The following is an 11273-nucleotide window of genomic DNA, read 5'->3' as shown; positions in this document are numbered from 1 at the left end:
GATAGAAGGCTGAAACTTTTACTATGTTTTTTTTTGTTTTTTTACTATGTTCATCAGACTGTCAGGGGCATAGATAGATTGTGCAAAGTTCCAGACCTGTGGGACCTTCAGAAGGGTCAGGGGTCACCGTTCAGTGTGAAATGTCACCTTTTAGGCCATATTATCTTGCATAAATCACCAAGACCTTGACCCAGGAAGCTGAAACGTTAATATGTTCATCAGAGCATCAGGGGCATTGATTGTGCAAAGTTTCAGACCTCTCGGACCTTCAGAGGTGAAAGAACATTACCAAAAAGCAATGATCCTGGATCTGATTTGAACGGGGCTGCCTCATTAAAGCCTTTTCTTCCCTTACTAATGGAGGCTTTGAGATAGAAGGCTGAAACTCTACTGTGTTTATGAGACTGTCAGGGGCATTGATTGTGCAAAGTTTCAGACCTGTGGGATCTTCAGAAGGGTCAGGGGTCACGGTTCAGTGTGAAATGTCACTTTCTAGGCCATCTTTTCTTGCATAAATCACCAAGACCTTGACCCAGGGAGCTGAAACTTTAATATGTTTATGAGACTGTCGGGGGCATTGATTGTGCAAAGATGCTTTATTCAAGCCTTTTCTTCCCTAACTCATGGAAGCTTTGAGATTGAAGGCTGAAACTTTACAATGTTTATCAGACTGTCAGGGACAGGGGAGGCTTTGGTAGCTAAGCAACCAGGTAGGTGGGGTCGACCAATCAGAGCAGAGCAATCAACGGAATGTTCCGGAAGAGTGGCCCGAGGTGGAAAAACTGAAATTTCTGGCCTCCAACAGAAAGCATTTTTAAGCACACAAAATAACTAGAACATTTCTAAAGAAATTTGATTGTGTGCTTGCCTCTGGCCCTTGATTCTCGTTGCTTAAATCAGCAGTTAAACAGGGACTCTGTCCTGAGTTCACAGACACTAAAAAAAAAACAAAGCTTAATCAAAAGGGGCGGGACTTTATGAAATATTGTTATGTAGAACTGGTCAGTGATGAACCATCATCATGCATGACAAGTTTGAGGCAGATTGGACAATTTATGGTCAAGTTATAAGTTCTCATGTTTTATGAAAAAACGTCATGTCTGTTGAGTTAGAGCAGTATGGCGTCATATTTGAGTCAAAAGTCGCGCGAGCGATAACACATCTGCACGCGCATTTATTTCGTGTCACGCGCGCAGATTTCAACTGCCGCGCGCACTTGTTTGATCTTCGCGCACATATTCAGCAACTGAGTGAAGCAGATTCTCCCCCGTGCTCGCTCGGGGTGGAGCTCTGCTCGCGCGGAGCGAGGACTTTATACACATTGGGGGCGGGGCCAAGGCTGACCCCAGGCCTCTTATGATTGGTCATTTTCCAGCCCTCCACGTGGGTGCCTTTTCAGTTTACTGCTGACAGCTGGTAGCTGCGGCATCAATTAAAGAACAACAACAACAACGGTTGTTTCATGACGTTCACGACCACAGCTCTACGCTTCATCACTGGTAATAAAAAGGTTAAAAAATGCTGTTTCTTGTTTCTAAATGATCATACAGTGGTTAAAGTGTTAGATCCATGGGTTTGCCGTGACACCGAGCAGAGACCTGCAGTCCAGCGGTGCAGGCTGTCTCTCTGAAGCAGAGGATGGCGGTCGTCTTAATTTATGTCAGTCTTCTCTGACAGCCCACAAACAATGGAAGACTTTCTGATCAGAGACTGGAGCGGTGGTCCGGAGAGAGGAGGATGTGGAGCCGGAGCTCGTCTGGGGGGCGGAGCTCGGCAGCACCTGGTGTCGTTGTGTCCTGAGTCTATCTGCTGTCAGGAGGCTGACCTGGACCATACCATGCGTGGTGAAGCATGTGTAACAAATGTTCGCACATTTGGAGTACTGTGCCGGGAAGAGGACGTGCTGTCCCTGAAGGATGTCCGAGCTGAAGGATGTCCGAGCTGAAGGATGTCCGAGCGGAGACACCGGAGCGTCCTGTCAACAGCAGGTAACTAGGTCAAGCTAACTAACGTCAGTAATCGCCGGTGGTTTAACGTAAAATATAATAAATAAACGCTATAGTGAGACAGGAATATGATGGAGAAGATGCGAACAATGTTTCCATTTTCAATAGTTATCAGACGAAAACGTTTTAATTTTTTGTCGCTCCATGCTAACGGTAATAGCTAATTACTAGCTAACATTAGCGTTAGCTAACAATGGCATCAAATGGCCGGCTAGGTTGAAAGAACACGTTTTCTTGTGGACGAAAGAGTGTGATGCAAAACATTTCTGAGAAGTCTGGGTGACAACATGATGACACATGAAGCATTGTTTGGCTTGTTTGTTTATCTTGTATCGGCCACCACGTTATGAGGAGGGGAGGGGGCAGGAACATTTGTGGTAACAGCACCAGCTAAAGTTAGGTACAGAGCACCATATACAGGGACTGTCACCCTATAAAGTAACCTTATATTAGCTTGTTGCACAACTACACACAACTATTTTATGAATGTAATCATTTGAGACGGCATGACTAGCAGTTCTGGAGTTGATATGTATGAATACATGTGGTAAAACTAAATCTAACCAATACATATTTTTATCAGTCTCTTTCGGGTTGACTGCATCCAGGCAGTTAACCCTTTGGGCCAGGGGGCATTTAGGGAAGAAGAACAGGATCCTGATTCCAGCCTGTCATTCACTCCATCAGAGCTGTTTCCCCCTGGTATATCATGGATTTGAGTATGCTTATGATGATTTATGAATGTTGCATGAAATTGATTGGCATTCTGAGGGATGTTGAACATAATGATATTAATGTCACATTCAGGCCAGGGTATTATTCTTCTGTGAATATCAAAAGTATCAATATGCAGTTACTTCTAACATTTATGGACAATCATGCACCTTAATATATTCGCATAACCACCTGGCTTCACTTATGTACAGTGTATAACATATTAACATAATTGTGCACTGTATACAGCACATAGTGTAGCATAGTTATGGTTATATCCCTATATCCAATTATTTTTCAAAACATTTCCATTTGCATCAATTACTGTATAATGTTTTATTAATGGTTTGTATTCTGCTCTTCACTTTGTTTGTTTTTTTACTAAGTGATGTAAAAGTTGCTAGTAATAGTTACAGAAACTGATTATGATAGAATCTCAAATACAAAAGCTGGACTAGGCTCAAATACTGAAAATTCGCCATGTTGATTAATATAATATACTTGGTATACTGGCGCTACTTTTGGTTCATGTTGTTGAGCTGTCAGAGTCAGAGCCAATCAGAGGCAGGAGCGGGCGGGTCTTAACGGAACACGGGGATCAAGGGTCGAAGGAACTCATGTGATCTAAGGTCAGCCTCAAGTGTTTTTTTTTTAAGATAGCTACTGTCAATACTTCTGTTGAGTAAAATATTTATCCAAAAGTAAGTGATTGTGCATTGTTTTGGTTCGTGTTGGCGAAGCTTTTTTTTAATTTTTAAAATCTGCCACTACACATGGAGACGCATTTGAAGCAGTTAGGCCAAGTAAAGGAATAGCGCATGCTAAACTGCGCGCATCACAAGAATATAGCCTGCAAGATGTGGTGAGGGAATTTAGGATAACCTGACTGACTGACGTGGAGTCACGGTAAGAAATAAGTAAAAATAATAATTTCTTTAGAGTTTTGCATCAGCTGTAATGAGCTATTCTGGCCAACGAATTAAATTATGTTGATGTGGAATTATTTGGGTTTTAAGACAGGTGTTTTTTTTAAATATTATTGTGGTTACTTTTTAATTTTTGACAGTCATTTCAGACCAATCCTGAGCTCATGTTTAGGCTCAGAGTGGTGAGGGTATTTATGAGGGCTGCTGTTTGAGGGGAAAGGTGTGTTTATTAATAAGAGGCTCACAGAGGGAGAGTCGGACAGCTACGTTTCAATTATTGTGTTTGTGTATACGGTTTGTTTTGGAGTATGGACATAGTTGATGACTTAATACCTGCTGACTTAACTTGACCTGTCTCACTGCCTGTCAGTACAGTACAGCGGCATCAATCCACCGCAATGACAGAGTGTTGTGCTCTCAGTCGAGCTCCGGTTATAACGGCGGTGAAATTAAAAACACTCCAGCGTCTGTACTTAGCATTTTCTGGAGGAAGATTTCATAGAGCAGAAGAGTTTTGAGTTTGGCAAGCTCGTGGTACGCCGGACCAGCAGACTAAAGCCTGGAGCTGCTCTGGCTGTTTCTAAGTTCACCACCAGTCAGCGCAGCAGTACTGCTCTCCGAAGTTTGTGAAAATGGACTGTTTTGTCCTCCACTTGTGTGCCGCGGAATAGCGGTTGGGAATCACTGGATTGGAGCAGTTATGGGGCGAATCTGATTGGCTCCTTGTGTTTTGGCTTGATGTAAATCCTGTCCACTGGCGGGACTCGGCCTCTCTGGCTTTTCGTCTGAGGTAAGAAGACGATTTTGTGAAATGTAAATGCAAGTTATTTGAGTTTCTTTTGGACGATGTTTGTAATTTTATTTTGCTAATTTATTCGCGGGTACTGGTCTTAGGTCTGAGCTAGCGCTCTCTAGCGAGCTAGCTTTAGCATCATGTCGAAGCAATTTATAAATGGTCAGTTGAGGCAGAATATCTTCACAGTTACTCCATGTTACAGTTACCACGATGCTAACAATTGTTATAACAGTAGATGTGTCTGGTGTTAGCGAACACTATTGATTCTAAGAGTGCATTGCATAGTTTGACTGATTTGATGCTACTGACAGACAGCCTATAATGCATTGTGGGTTGATAATCTAGGCCACAACAGTTTATGATTGCTGTGTTTTGTCTTGTGTCTATCTGGGAAGGTGTCATTATGCTCATAATAATATAATAATGCTAAAAAAATTGCTAGCTTATGCTATTTTCCTTGATTAATGTTGTCTAAATGCCATTTTTAATGTAGGGTTTGTGTACAATGTTGGCCTGACACATTTTTTTTTTAACTGTGATATGTAGCTAATTGTATGTGGATTTTGATGGTAGCTTCTTGATAATAGTCCTGTTTTTTGTGAGGATGTTTTGGTATTCTTATGTGATAAGGTGTAATAGTAATACCAATGTCATACTCATCAATGGCTAAATTTGAACATTCGGTGTATTTGGATAATATTAAACTGAAACTCATGTCACTTGGTAATGAGAGGTTAAAAAGAAAAGATAATTATTATACATTTAACCATGGAGTCAGGGCTGTAAAAATGTATTGTAATGATGAACTGGTAGTTTACTTCACCATTTAAGATTTACATTGTGTCAATGTCAATGTTACTCACTACTGTTAGCAGACTATTACCCAAACTATTACCATTTCTTTTTTCCAATTTGTCATGTCAACTGGTACCTGAAGTATGTGCTCCTGTGACTAATATTGATGTACTCTCTCTCTGTGTGTGTGTGTGTGTGTGTGTGTGTGTGTGTGTGTGTGTGTGTCCTCAAGTGGTGCTGTGAAGCACTTTCGTTGTAGGCTTTAATCCTGTTTTCTTCTGATATTAATACTGCAGTACTATTTTGATAATAGAGGTTATTATGTAATAAGGTGTATTTGTAATACCAGAGTCATAGCCATTAATGGCTTAAATTTATTATAGGGTGCATTTGGGTACTATTACACTGAAAGCTTTTGAAAGTATTCGCCACTATTATCAGATTATTACCTAACTATTACCATGGTGTTACCGAGCTGTGGAGTCAATAGAATTATCAACTTATCCATTCATATTCATCTTCTTTGCAAGCTTTAATCCTGTTTTTCACCTCACACATTTACAGCTTGACCATTTATTTACTGGTGAGTGTTTGTCAAAGATTGTTATTAACATAAACTACTTTCATAAATTATTATTATTATTTTTTTTAACCCTTGTGTGGTCCTCCCGTCGACTATATGACCCATGGTCCTCAGGGGTCAAAAAGGATCCCATGACACAAGACTGTTTTTAGGACATGTAGAAAAAAAAAATTACCAACTTTTAAAAAAAAAATCATTTTATCATTTAAAAATTGATTGATTGATTGATTGATTGATTGATTGATTGATTGCATAATTTTCATAATTTTTTCTTTATTATTGGTCAATTTTAGTCAAATATTCAAAATTAGGCCTCATTTCAAGAGAGAAAAAAGTAAAAAAAAAAAAAAACCTGAATACTTTTTTCAATAGTAATAGTGGAAAAAAATAATTCTTGATTGGAATGCACAGAGTAGGTCATGTCAACTTTGAGTGAAACTTATGTTTTGATATTTGTATATTTTTGAATAAAATTGACCAATAATAATGAAAAAAAATAAATTTAAAATGAAATATATTTTTTTTGGTCACGAGTTACCTTAAAAAGTGAAAAAAAAGTTGGTAATATTTTTTTCTACATTTCCTAAAACCAGTCTAATGTCATGAGGTCCTTTTTGACCCCTGAGGACCATGGGTGCTATAAAAATGTATTAAACACGTAAAAATGTATGAAGATAGTTAAAATTTATATTATCTATAAAGGATGCAGAGGGGCACATATGCTAAAAATGTTGCTATGTTTCTAGAGGTGCTATGTGTGTATTTAATTCAAATGATTATATTCAGCTTCATACTGATTTTTATGAATAAGTGATACATTAATTCAGTTATTTAAAACATTAATAACACGTTATTGTTACATTGCTGCAATGCTCACGGTTGTCATCCTGTTCTAGATAAACACTACTTCACCTAAGAGACTTTAGTATCCAGTTCTTCGTTGACCTTCAGCATTCAGTTGTTTGTCTTCACCTTTTCAGGTAAGCAATTTAAAAAAATTGCTTTTGTAATGTTGAGAAAAACTGAAATTATTATTCATAAAGAACTTTCAACCACTGTTCTGTGATGTCATGTATAGTGATATACAAAAATATCTGAAGGAACGGTGTATTTGGGATAATCAATATTATTAGTATTCATGTATTTATTTATTTTTAAATCCGAGAATGGGGGAAAAATAGATTATTAGTACAAAAACTAGTAACTAGTAAAAAAAAAATTGGTTACAATAATGTTCATTCATTAATTGACGCTTGGTCAAACTCTCATCTAATTAAGTATTGCTGTCTCATTAACATGTTGTATTTATTTATTTTGTAGGCTAAAACCTGAGAAGCCATCACCATGTTGTTGTTTGTTGTATTTCACATTATGCAGATTTTTCAGCACGTGGTCCTCAATATATAGTATAGAAGTCACTGCATTTTCTGACTCTTCCAGGTTTCCTGTGTCCAGCATCTTCAAGACAGACTAAGCTAACTTTTCATATTTTTTGCACATTTATATTTAGGTTAGGTTAGGAGTAGGTTAGGTTTATAATAGAGTATTTAGTTTGTATAGTTTAGCTTTTTATGCTGGTCTAGGGACAGTTAAGTTAGCAAATTCATTTAGTTCAGATCACTTACAGTTGCATATTATTGTTACAAATGAGTTATTTTGTGAGTTTTTGTTATACAGGCTATTGTATATTGCAGGACCAAGTGAGACGAGGAAGACCACTGCTTCCAAGATGCAGCGCTCAGAAAGTGCGTTGGACAAGTCTCGACCTTGCAGATCCTGCCCCACTTAGCCCAACCACTTCCGACCATGGGGTACCTCAAAGACCTCCGTCAACCAGCCGGCTGTGGATGATGGATAACGCACCCACAACTCCTTCTCCAGTCTACAAGGTATGGGTTTGTTTTTTCCCCATCCCAGTGGACACAGACATGGCCTGATGTTACAATCTGCTGTCTTAACTACTTCCTTTGAATAATAAAATATTAATTCACAATTGAGTACTTATAATGTATGAATACATTTGGTATTGTGTGTCATCAGGTTCTGAAAATACAGACACCCCCACAGTCCAAGAACAGCTGGATGACCTCTGGACCCACTTGCCCCCGTTCACCAGTTGAAAAGATAGGCTTTTTAAAAAAATCTTCAATTGTTAATTCTGCACAAAGTGATACACAAAACATTGTATGTATTCCATTTCAACAAACACAAACATGAAATGTATATTTAAATACATGACTTAATGCAAATCAATCATACTAAACATCATCTTTTTTTTTTAACCAACCATTGCACACACTTACATCCAATGAGAGGTTACATCTTGATGGTAACTTTTTAGATTAACAAAACTTTTGTGAGATTTGTAATTGTTGTTGCTGGGGAGGGGGCGGAGAAGGTAAGTCTAAACATTGCATGCAAGAGACCAACACCGGCGTCTCAGGGGAAAGCTATCTGTATACACAACTATCAATCTACTTGGTTGCTTCAAAATTTTACGATAGTTTTGCAAATCCTGACCCAGAGAGAAGCACATCAAACAAACAAAAAAAGCAATGGTAGATTTTCAAGGCCTTTCAATGACATTAACAATATTTTCAATGACATTCATTTTGCAATTAACATTAGTTTTATCTTCTAAAACATAACTATAATGACATTCAAATGTAGATTACCACAAACATAATAATAAACTTCAAGTCTCATTGGATAAAATAAAAAATTATTGACAGTCCTGAAATGATGGGTTAAACATCCTTAATAAGCCCACATTAATAATATATTAATTTCAGGTGAAATATTTATTTTTTTACTTTAAATTTGAATCTCATTTAAAGAAATTGATACTATATAGTATTTTTCATATGATGCAAGTGGTCTTCCTCGTCTCGCATGGTCTCAGTGGCAGTCGCAGGTTCACATGGTCTCTGCGGCAGAGTTACTGCTTCGCATGGTCTCAGCGACAGAGTCACCGGTTGACATGGTCTCTCAGCGACATAGTCGCCGGTTCGCATGGTCTCGGTGGCAGTCGCCGGTTCGCATGGTCTCAGTAGCAGTCGCAGGTTCGCATGGTCTCAGTAGCAGTCGCAGGTTCGCATGGTCTCAGTAGCAGTCGCAGGTTCGCATGGTCTCAGTGGCAGAGTTACTGGTTCGCATGGTCTCAGCGACAGAGTCACCGGTTCACATGGTGAATAGTAGTTGGTGTGCTTTTGCAAGCAAGCACACAAAATAAAGAGACATAAGCCCACGGAATAACAATTAGTGTGCTTTTGCAAGTGTTAGAGTTCGTTTTTTTTGCAGAACAGATGAGAGGAGAGTAAAATCCTTTTGACTATTTATTTAATACAATAATGAAAGAGTAAATGATGTACATCGACCTTCTCTGTTCAGAAATCACAGGCTGCAAAACAGTTAGCTGTAACCACCTCCCAGAAAAGGGAGGTGGTTACTACTACTTTTACAGAGTTTTATAATGTAAATGTGCGACTATCTGATTGGTCAAAACTGTTGGGGCACACCATGGTTTAGACTCGGTCCGCCCATTTCGTTGGCACGCAGGCTAGTCCTAGCCTCTTGGTGCTTCAGCTTCCGGTCTAACAGCACACTTCTGTATCTTGTCTAGTGTTCGTCAGTATCTATTTCCACCTGGCCCTGTGGCCTTGAATTGGAGCACAAAGAGTGCATCAGTTTTTTATCTGCTTGCCCTCAAATTATGTGGCGATGTGCAAAGTGTTATCAGTATATCCTTTCTGTTGATACTCCTTATTTCTGTGTGCTGTGCCTGGCATATAAATGTGTTTTATAAATGTGTCCAAGCAGCATTCTTGCTAAAAGTCATAATGTGATTATTGCTATTTTTTATTAATCCCTAACACAAGCAAGCACACAAAATAATAATAATCCAATAACAAATGTATATACTATCCACGATCCATTCTGCTGCATGATAAATGTCGAAGACTATGCTGCCCTACAAAGTCTAACTGCAGTAACTAGGCAAGAGGTAAAACTGAGAAAAACTGCTTTAAAGTGTTTTAACCTTTTTTTAACTGGCCAGCCAAATTGGTTATACTGTATGTAGATAAGTGATATGGCACTTATTTCTACATCATCTGTATTGATGATGTAATTTTTATGCTCAAAAATCATGATTTATTTGACCTTTGACCCCCAAAAAATATAGTTACTGCACTCTGGTTTTGCTGTAAAAGGTTCTCATAGTAATGATAAACAGAGTGCAGTAACTATAATGCTGTTGTATTCTTTCAGCTTTTATTTTTTGTTTTCAGTGAATAAACATTTTCAAATTGATTTTGTTATAAATGTATTTAAGTGTTTAACAACTCTATTCAAAGATTTGTGTATTTTAGACTTAATATTATAAAGAAATGTTATATTTTAGTCTTATTTTTATTTTTTATCTCACTTTTTTTTACTTCATCACGATATAGATAATAATTTCCCTTTTAAATAAACTTATAATTTATATTATTTTTATGTTTAAATTAGTATATATATCAAAAGCAGACTGTGGTAAGTGCAATTACTGCTTGGTTTTGAGTTGGATTTTGTGGTTTTTATATAATTATTTCTCTGAAATAAAGCAAAATTGAAACCTAAAACTTTGTCACAGGATAAAACAGACATCAAGGAGTTCATTTTTAGTTATAACTCAATTTCGGCCAAAAATGTAGTTACTGCAGTTAGACTTTGAAGGGCAGTACAGTACTGCAAAGAGCTGCATGCAATGTCTCTCTGACATCTGTCATTCCGTAGCGAGGTTTAGCGAAACTAAAAGTTGGGATGAGTTTAACTTTTATCAGCAAACTGCAGCCAGAGAATACCTTCAGCCAATTGGTACATAGAGCTCTTGTTGACCTATGTCCTGAAACACATGAACACATCCCAGCTTCAGAAAACTGTTCTGCGATGAGACACACTTCACTGCTCCCTGGTGTTTTTAAATAATTCCCCGGCTGCATGATGGTGCAGAGACCCTAAACATGCAGATGTTGCGGAAACACTGACCAATCAGAGCAGATGGGGATTTTTTCTAGACAGTGGCTTCAAGAGACAGGCACGTAAGACAGTAGGGGAATACAGGTGCATCTCAATACATTAGAATATGATGAAAAGTCCATTTCCAGTAGTTCAAGTCAAACGGCTCCAACCAAGTATTGAGTCATATAGATGACATACTTTTCAGAGGACAACATTTCCATATTAAACATACAAATTGGTCTTTTGTAATATTACATTTTTTTGAGACACTGAATCTTAGGTCTTCATTAAATGTAAGCCATAATCATTATAATTAGAAGAAGTTAAATGAATTTAAGACATGAAATGTTTCATTCTGTGTGTAATGGATCTATTTAATGTGTTATTTCACCTTTTTGAATTGAATAACTGACATAAATAAACTTTCTATGATATTCTAATACTGAGATGCA

The 11273-nt window shown here is 37.9% G+C and overlaps 1 long non-coding RNA gene across 2 annotated transcripts; it reads left to right on the top strand.

The window, feature by feature from the left end:
- Positions 1 to 1562: 1562 nt before the first annotated feature.
- Positions 1563 to 8181, top strand: LOC131973345 (uncharacterized). Of its 2 annotated transcripts, none has more exons than XR_009394558.1 (3): positions 1563 to 1988; positions 6717 to 7709; positions 7861 to 8181. It is a non-coding gene; the product is annotated as an uncharacterized LOC131973345 (long non-coding RNA). The 2 variants fall into 2 exon arrangements; XR_009394557.1 differs by lacking the exon at positions 1563 to 1988 and adding an exon at positions 5095 to 5820.
- The last annotated feature ends 3092 nt before the right edge of the window (positions 8182 to 11273 follow it).

Source organism: Centropristis striata, chromosome 6 (genome assembly GCF_030273125.1).
Source record: "Centropristis striata isolate RG_2023a ecotype Rhode Island chromosome 6, C.striata_1.0, whole genome shotgun sequence".
NCBI lineage: Eukaryota > Metazoa > Chordata > Actinopteri > Perciformes > Serranidae > Centropristis > Centropristis striata.
Note: the sequence above shows the minus strand (reverse complement) of the source record. Positions and strands in the feature narration are given on the sequence as shown.